Genomic DNA, 6,365 nt, shown 5'->3' with positions numbered 1-6,365 from the left:
TCACGGTAAGTGTTATCTAATCGTAACACAACACCCATGATAGCCGTCATGGTTGATGGTTTGTAGGACCGTTTTTTTTTTTTTGTTATTGACGAACGGCTTGGGTGAAGCCGTGGGGTTATATTGTGTTTGTGTATTGTGTTTACATACTTTTAAACCGTTAGGACTATCTTTTAACCAAATAGTTTTTTCCGTTTTTTATTCTTTTCAAACGCTTCGAGTTGTAGCGAAAATTTGTTCTATTCTCTTTCTATTGTTAAATTTTTCAAAGCGCTGATGACATGGCTTGTTGGCTCGCAACGTTGAAGATCATGAATACGTACGTTTTGGGGTCGAATATATTTAATGACTATTGCGCATTCACATTTAAAAATTACAATTTCAAGTAAGCTTATTACGTTGTCTTAAGAAATTCTGTCGAGTTCAGCAGCTATAAAAATTGTTTGTGTCTTCCCCGGCGAACTCCTAGAAATCAGCAATGTTGATAAACAACGTAACAATATTATTTTTTATCAGCCGATACAGTGTGTTTATGAAACCGTATGCTTTTATCAACTCTACAAATCATTTGAACAAATAGCTGTGATAAAAAGCCTAAATCAGATTCCGATAAGGATGATAAAATTGGTGCGCATTTGTTGCTCATTTATGCGACTTGCTTTTGTTAACCTAGCACGGATTATCCGAATAGATGAGTTTACGATATATTTTGTGCAGGTTTCCACAACAGTATGAATTGTACGTCTTACCTGATAATAATAATAATAATAATAATGGTTTCTCGCATATAGAAATCAAACAATCAATCGCATTGTCTTCCCTTCATGCTTTTGTTTAACTTACTATAGTTCGAGAGACTGCAAAAACGAATAAGCGAACACCAAAGCGAAAAATTCAAAGATAAGGGAGCATTTCGATAAATCTGAACAAATAAATCTATAAATCACTTTTGAATTGTTTTATTGTCACACACATTTATAAAATCATCTTATTTTACTCGTCTCGTCATGTCAGCTGTCCTTACGAACTAGTTCCACTGGCGGAGTAATTTACCCCGGCAGCAAAAAGGTGCGGCAGGCGGCCGAGCTCCACCGAAGATTTCGCTTCGATCTCCTTCGACGACCCACCTTAGCAGAGGAAAATGCGTTTGACCGTAGAACGTGCGCCATACTTCCGAGCGTCGACATTGAGTGTTTGGGCGCGTCCACCTTTTCACATCGCAAAGATACCAACCACTGTAATTTCTATTAAATTTGTTGCCAGAAACAGTACGCCTGAAGCGTCAGTTTAGGGCAACAAATGGGGTCGGTGCGATGGAGCAGGACTTTTGCCTCGGTCAGCTGCATGGCTTTGCGGTGGTCTTGTGTTCTGCAATAGAATAAAGAAAGTGTTATTAGTATCTGCGGCTATTGTTGAAACACGTGTTGAGCACGCCATAGATAATATAATTCAATGTGATAAATTTGAAAATTATCGATAAAACAAATCCACAAAAATTAACTGGCTTGGTGTGAATATGAGTAATATTTTAGACCTATTTAGTTCCATTTAAAGACAAGTTGGAAAATAAGAAAATAAGCCCGTTTAACTTTAGAACGCAATTGAGACGCCATTTTGAAAAAATGTGCTATTACAATTTTCTACTCCCATGATTCACACGTCACACTATTCTAAATTTCACCAATAAAACATCTAACAGTTAACAATTATCTAATACTTACAGTTTTTAATAAAATTCAAGAGATCAGCTCCAGACTGGGGAGAAAAATCAATATCTTCTTCACTTCACTGATTTATAACACACCGTGATCACGAGATATGACGATCCGAGTAGACGCTTCGATGGAATGTGAGAATTGACGGTGCTTACGTGTGCTTATATAATGCTCACTCTCCTCACCAAGCCGGTAGACATTCTCTCAGACTCTTGCCAGCTGTCCAGGCCCGGGTAGGAAAGAAAGAAACAAAATACAACAGGAAACGCCGGTCTACCCTCCGATTGCAGGTAAGAAATAGTGACAAAAGTAATTCTTTTACACACATTACGATCAAATAATTTAGTTACCATCTGGTTCGAGTGAGATTTTTATGGTTCTTTTCAGTTCTTTAACCGACTAATGCAAATAATATTCTAGCAAAGATAAAAGGAAAGAGAACGGAAATAACCATCATAAAAGAAGAGAATATTTTCCAGCAAAGGGGAGGGCCGAAGAGCAACAGAACACGGCGATAACCCGGGCTTCCATAGGCATTGATTCGTTTATTAGTTTAAATACAGTTTGGCAATTATTAACAATTTTGCGAAAATTTCCGCCAAAAATTCTAATACACATCAAACTACTCATTTATTAGCTGTTCCATTTTTTGATTTTTGTTTTCAATATAGGCTTGGCAACACTCTCAGTAGGTAAGCAATATGCGGATGAAAGAGATGGAAACAAGCTCTTTCGACACAAAAACCTCGTAAAGGGGGAACAAGTTGAATATGTGTTTGTTTCATGCGAACCAAATTGTATACCGACTTTTTCAGGAAATAACATGTTCGTCCAAGAGGAAGAAGCTTCTCAGGCCAGGCACAGTCGAAAATGTCGTTGTCAAAATTCAAAACTAGCCGAAGCAATTGGTGGAAAATGAAACAATTCGCAGCGTGGTTTAGTTTTTTGATTCCATTTGACACTACATTTTACCGATTCCATGTTACCGGACTCATAGAGTAAATACAATTTTTTTAAATGAAGCGCAATTCAATATTCTCTATAAAACTAGCAAAATAGAATTGTCGACTAAAAGCCAATAAATTAGTTTTATGTTGAAGGAGAGAATAAAGTATAACCGTAGGCTAATTAAAAGAATGAACCATAACACGTACAACAGTAATATATATTTTAGCATAATATTTCGTAGATTGCAGACTAATGACTATCACTTTCACTCAGATTGCTGCTCACGACACGCTTATATTAAATTTCTAGCATTTGACTATCGATCTCTATTTTGTCGTATTGCAAGCGTGGCTTTTGATTCCTAACGTAAACATTCATATTATTGAATATTATGTTTTTTGATTTAAATGATCTTATTATTTATAACAAATTTGCTTTTCAAAAATTTGTGCATAATCTCAAAAATTAGACTTATTAATTTTGATTTCCCACTTTTGATTTTTTACTACTCAATTTTTTGCTTAAAGTCTCAAACTTATCGACAATTGAATCTTCGCTCATTCAAAATTCGATTCTAGCTAGCCCGAGCAAGAGAAAATATCATTATAATATCACCAAAATATCAATAATATCATCAATGTTTCTTCTATGCTACACTATTACACTATTTGCTCAAAACTCTGTTTGCTTGAACGGTAGCGAAACCTCATCGCTAAAATATATTTACTATTTGGAGTTGGTATCACGGTCGATTAGAGATAAGGATTCGTGTAAGAGTTTTGGTTGATTAACTGGAACGTTATTTCGCCATCCGGCGGTTAACACAACTCAACAAAAAACGGCTCAAAATAATTCAGTTTTAAAGCATTCGATTGCCTACGTAGTTAAGCTGCAAAGATACTTTCTACGTTGAAATCGCGACCACAACCCTGATACCCTGTCTTTAGGGTCATATTTATTTCAGGTCGCATTGGTTTACGGGTCACAAAATTTTTAATCATCAACAGTTTTCAAAAAAATTTATCAATTCAAAAATGCAAGCAACTATTCGCTCAGTAGTATACTAACTGGTATAAAACGACATTTGTCGAGGCAAATATATGCTTGTATGCTCACAGCAAATATTTTTGACAAATATCAAGTAAATATCCACTTCATGAAGTGCCCATTTTAGAGCTGCTATACAGTTTGGCGACGTAAGTTTCGCGTTTTGATAGGGTATTTAGTATATAATATAGGAGTTTTTTCGAAATTTTTCGAGGAATTCGGGAGTCCCGGGTTCCCGGGAATCAATATTTTTCTACTCGAGATCCAAGAATCCCGGAAAATCGTTCCCGGGATTACGAACCCTAATTCAGGCTTATAATTTTTCCACAGGTCACGCGACATTTTATAACTTTTTATTTTAGATTACGACTTTTGTTCTTCGATATTGTACTTCCGTTAAACAATTTCTGATTTTCTATTTTTTTTTTGTTCTTCAATTTTTCGATTTCTGTCAGTTCAATTATACAGTGCAACAAAAATTGACCTTTTTTCTGCCTTGGTTTCTATATATGATTTTTTGTGTATTTTTATGCAAAACTAAATTTCCCCGAGTTTGAACACATTTCAACTTAAGGGACAACAATGGCGCCATTTTGAATTTTTGAGAAACTGGTGATTTTTGATGATTTTTGTCGCCATTTTGTTTTAAGACTAAATATCAAAATTCTAAGAGCTTGTCCACATATTAGCATCTTTTTACCTATCTTTTAAAATAAATGTCAGCAGATAAACCTATTTTAGTATTGTAGGGGAATTGGGGCAAAATAGACATTTTGCTGACATTTTACGTAGATCGATTTCTGAGACTTTTTTACCCAAAATAAGATATAATTTGTCTACCTCTTCAAGATATTAGCGCATTACTATCAATTCTCAGTCATACTCGATATAGTTTTGCTTTGTGAAATATACTAAAACTATGCCAAAACCGGTTTCGTAGAATCACCGTTTTGAGCTCAATTTTAAGATCTGTTTTTTTAAAAGATGCGTAAAAAGATGCTAATGTGTGGACAAACTCTTAGAATTTTGATATTTGGTCTTAAAATAAAATGGCGTCGAAAAAACATAAAAAATTTCCGGTTTCTCAAAAATTCAAAATGGCGCCATTGTTGCCCCTTAAGTTGAAATATGTTCAAACTCCGGGAAATTTATTTTCGCATCAAACTTCATCAAAAAATCATACATAGAAGCCAAGGCAGAAAAAATGTTGCACTGTGTTATAAGCCTTAGGCGTTTTTCGTTTAATCAAACTTTGTTCATATTTTTACTACATTTTTTGTCATTTTTAGCATTTTCTACAATTTTTACCAGTTTTCGCATATCTGTCATATTTTCTATAATGGATGAATATTTTGACGATTTTGACATTTTTAATTTTTATGGCATTTTTAATAATAATGACAAATTTAATATTTTTGTCATATTTGATATTTCTGAAGATCTTAAAATTTACAAAATTTTTAACATCTGTGATATTTGCTGCTACTTTCAACATTTTTAAATTTTTAACATTGTTGACAATTTTAATATATCCGGAATTTTTAGTTCTTTTACATTATTACCTTTTTGACAAACTCAACATTGTTGTCCTTTTTACCTATTATACATTCCGTAACATTTTCAACATTTTTGAAATTTTTAACATTTTTGACATTTTTACCATGTTTGACATATTTAACATTTTCACCATATTTGAATTTTCAGCATTTTTAACTTTTTGTCATACTTGCCATCAGGCTTCGAAATGATCACGGTAGACCCACTTTTTACTGCGATAATCGTCTTCTTCTTCCTCTGACGCTAGCAAAGCTCGCTGTCTTAATACATTCTTGAACGAACATGCCAAACGAGCACCGCCACCACGACGTTTTTTTTCTCAAACGTATTTTGACATTTTTTCTAGAAATGAGAACTACGCACGTTGAGTGCGGATATTTCGGAATTTATTTATATCATTGTTATTGTAATTATATTTCTCAACATAAATAGAATGAATTAGGCAGAAATAGGCCGAAATAACATCGCCAAACGAATGCAGTGTGAATCTCTTTGATGCACGGTGTCGAATGACCATCTTTTTCTTTGTTTGAGAGGCGATGTTTATTTTACATTTACGAGCGAAAGCCGAATGTGATGCACGATAAGGAAGCGAGATCAAATGAAAATGCTGACCGTTCCGAAGCCTGCTTGCCATTTTTACCTATTTTAACATTCGTGACATTTTTAACATTTTTGACATATTTGACAATTTCAGACATCTGTCTGTCTGTCTGTCTGTCTGTCTGTCTGTCTCTCTGTCTGTCTGTCTGTCTGTCTGTCTCTCTGTCTGTCTGTCTGTCTGTCTGTCTCTCTGTCTGTCTGTCTGTCTGTCTGTCTGTCTGTCTCTCTGTCTGTCTGTCTGTCTGTCTGTCTCTCTGTCTGTCTGTCTGTCTCTCTGTCTGTCTGTCTGTCTCTCTGTCTGTCTGTCTGTCTCTCTGTCTGTCTGTCTGTCTGTCTGTCTGTCTGTCTGTCTGTCTGTCTGTCTGTCTGTCTGTCTGTCTGTCTGTCTCTCTGTCTGTCTGTCTGTCTCTCTGTCTGTCTGTCTGTCTGTCTGTCTGTCTGTCTGTCTGTCTGTCTGTCTGTCTGTCTGTCTGTCTGTCTCTCTGTCTGTCTGTC

The 6,365-nt window shown here is 35.2% G+C and overlaps 2 long non-coding RNA genes across 3 annotated transcripts in view; one reads left to right on the top strand and one right to left on the bottom strand.

The window, feature by feature from the left end:
• Positions 1-943: 943 nt before the first annotated feature.
• LOC129722197 (uncharacterized) lies at positions 944-2,748 on the bottom strand. The gene is made up of 2 exons (XR_008727563.1): positions 1,722-2,748; positions 944-1,368 (listed from the first exon to the last, which is right to left on the bottom strand). It is a non-coding gene; the product is annotated as an uncharacterized LOC129722197 (long non-coding RNA).
• Positions 1,362-6,365, top strand: part of LOC129722198 (uncharacterized) — a 12,007-nt gene continuing 7,003 nt past the window's right edge. The window contains exons 1-3 of one of the 2 annotated variants that reach the window (XR_008727565.1): positions 1,362-2,005; positions 2,136-2,407; positions 2,531-4,449. This is a non-coding gene — a long non-coding RNA (uncharacterized LOC129722198). Of the gene's footprint in view, positions 2,006-2,135; positions 4,450-6,365 lie in introns of those variants that run through there. The other variant, XR_008727564.1, reaches the window with a different exon arrangement.

This window comes from Wyeomyia smithii, chromosome 2 (assembly GCF_029784165.1).
Source record: "Wyeomyia smithii strain HCP4-BCI-WySm-NY-G18 chromosome 2, ASM2978416v1, whole genome shotgun sequence".
Lineage (NCBI taxonomy): Eukaryota > Metazoa > Arthropoda > Insecta > Diptera > Culicidae > Wyeomyia > Wyeomyia smithii.
The sequence above is the reverse complement of the archived record's forward strand: the minus strand, read 5'-3'. Positions and strand labels throughout refer to the sequence as shown.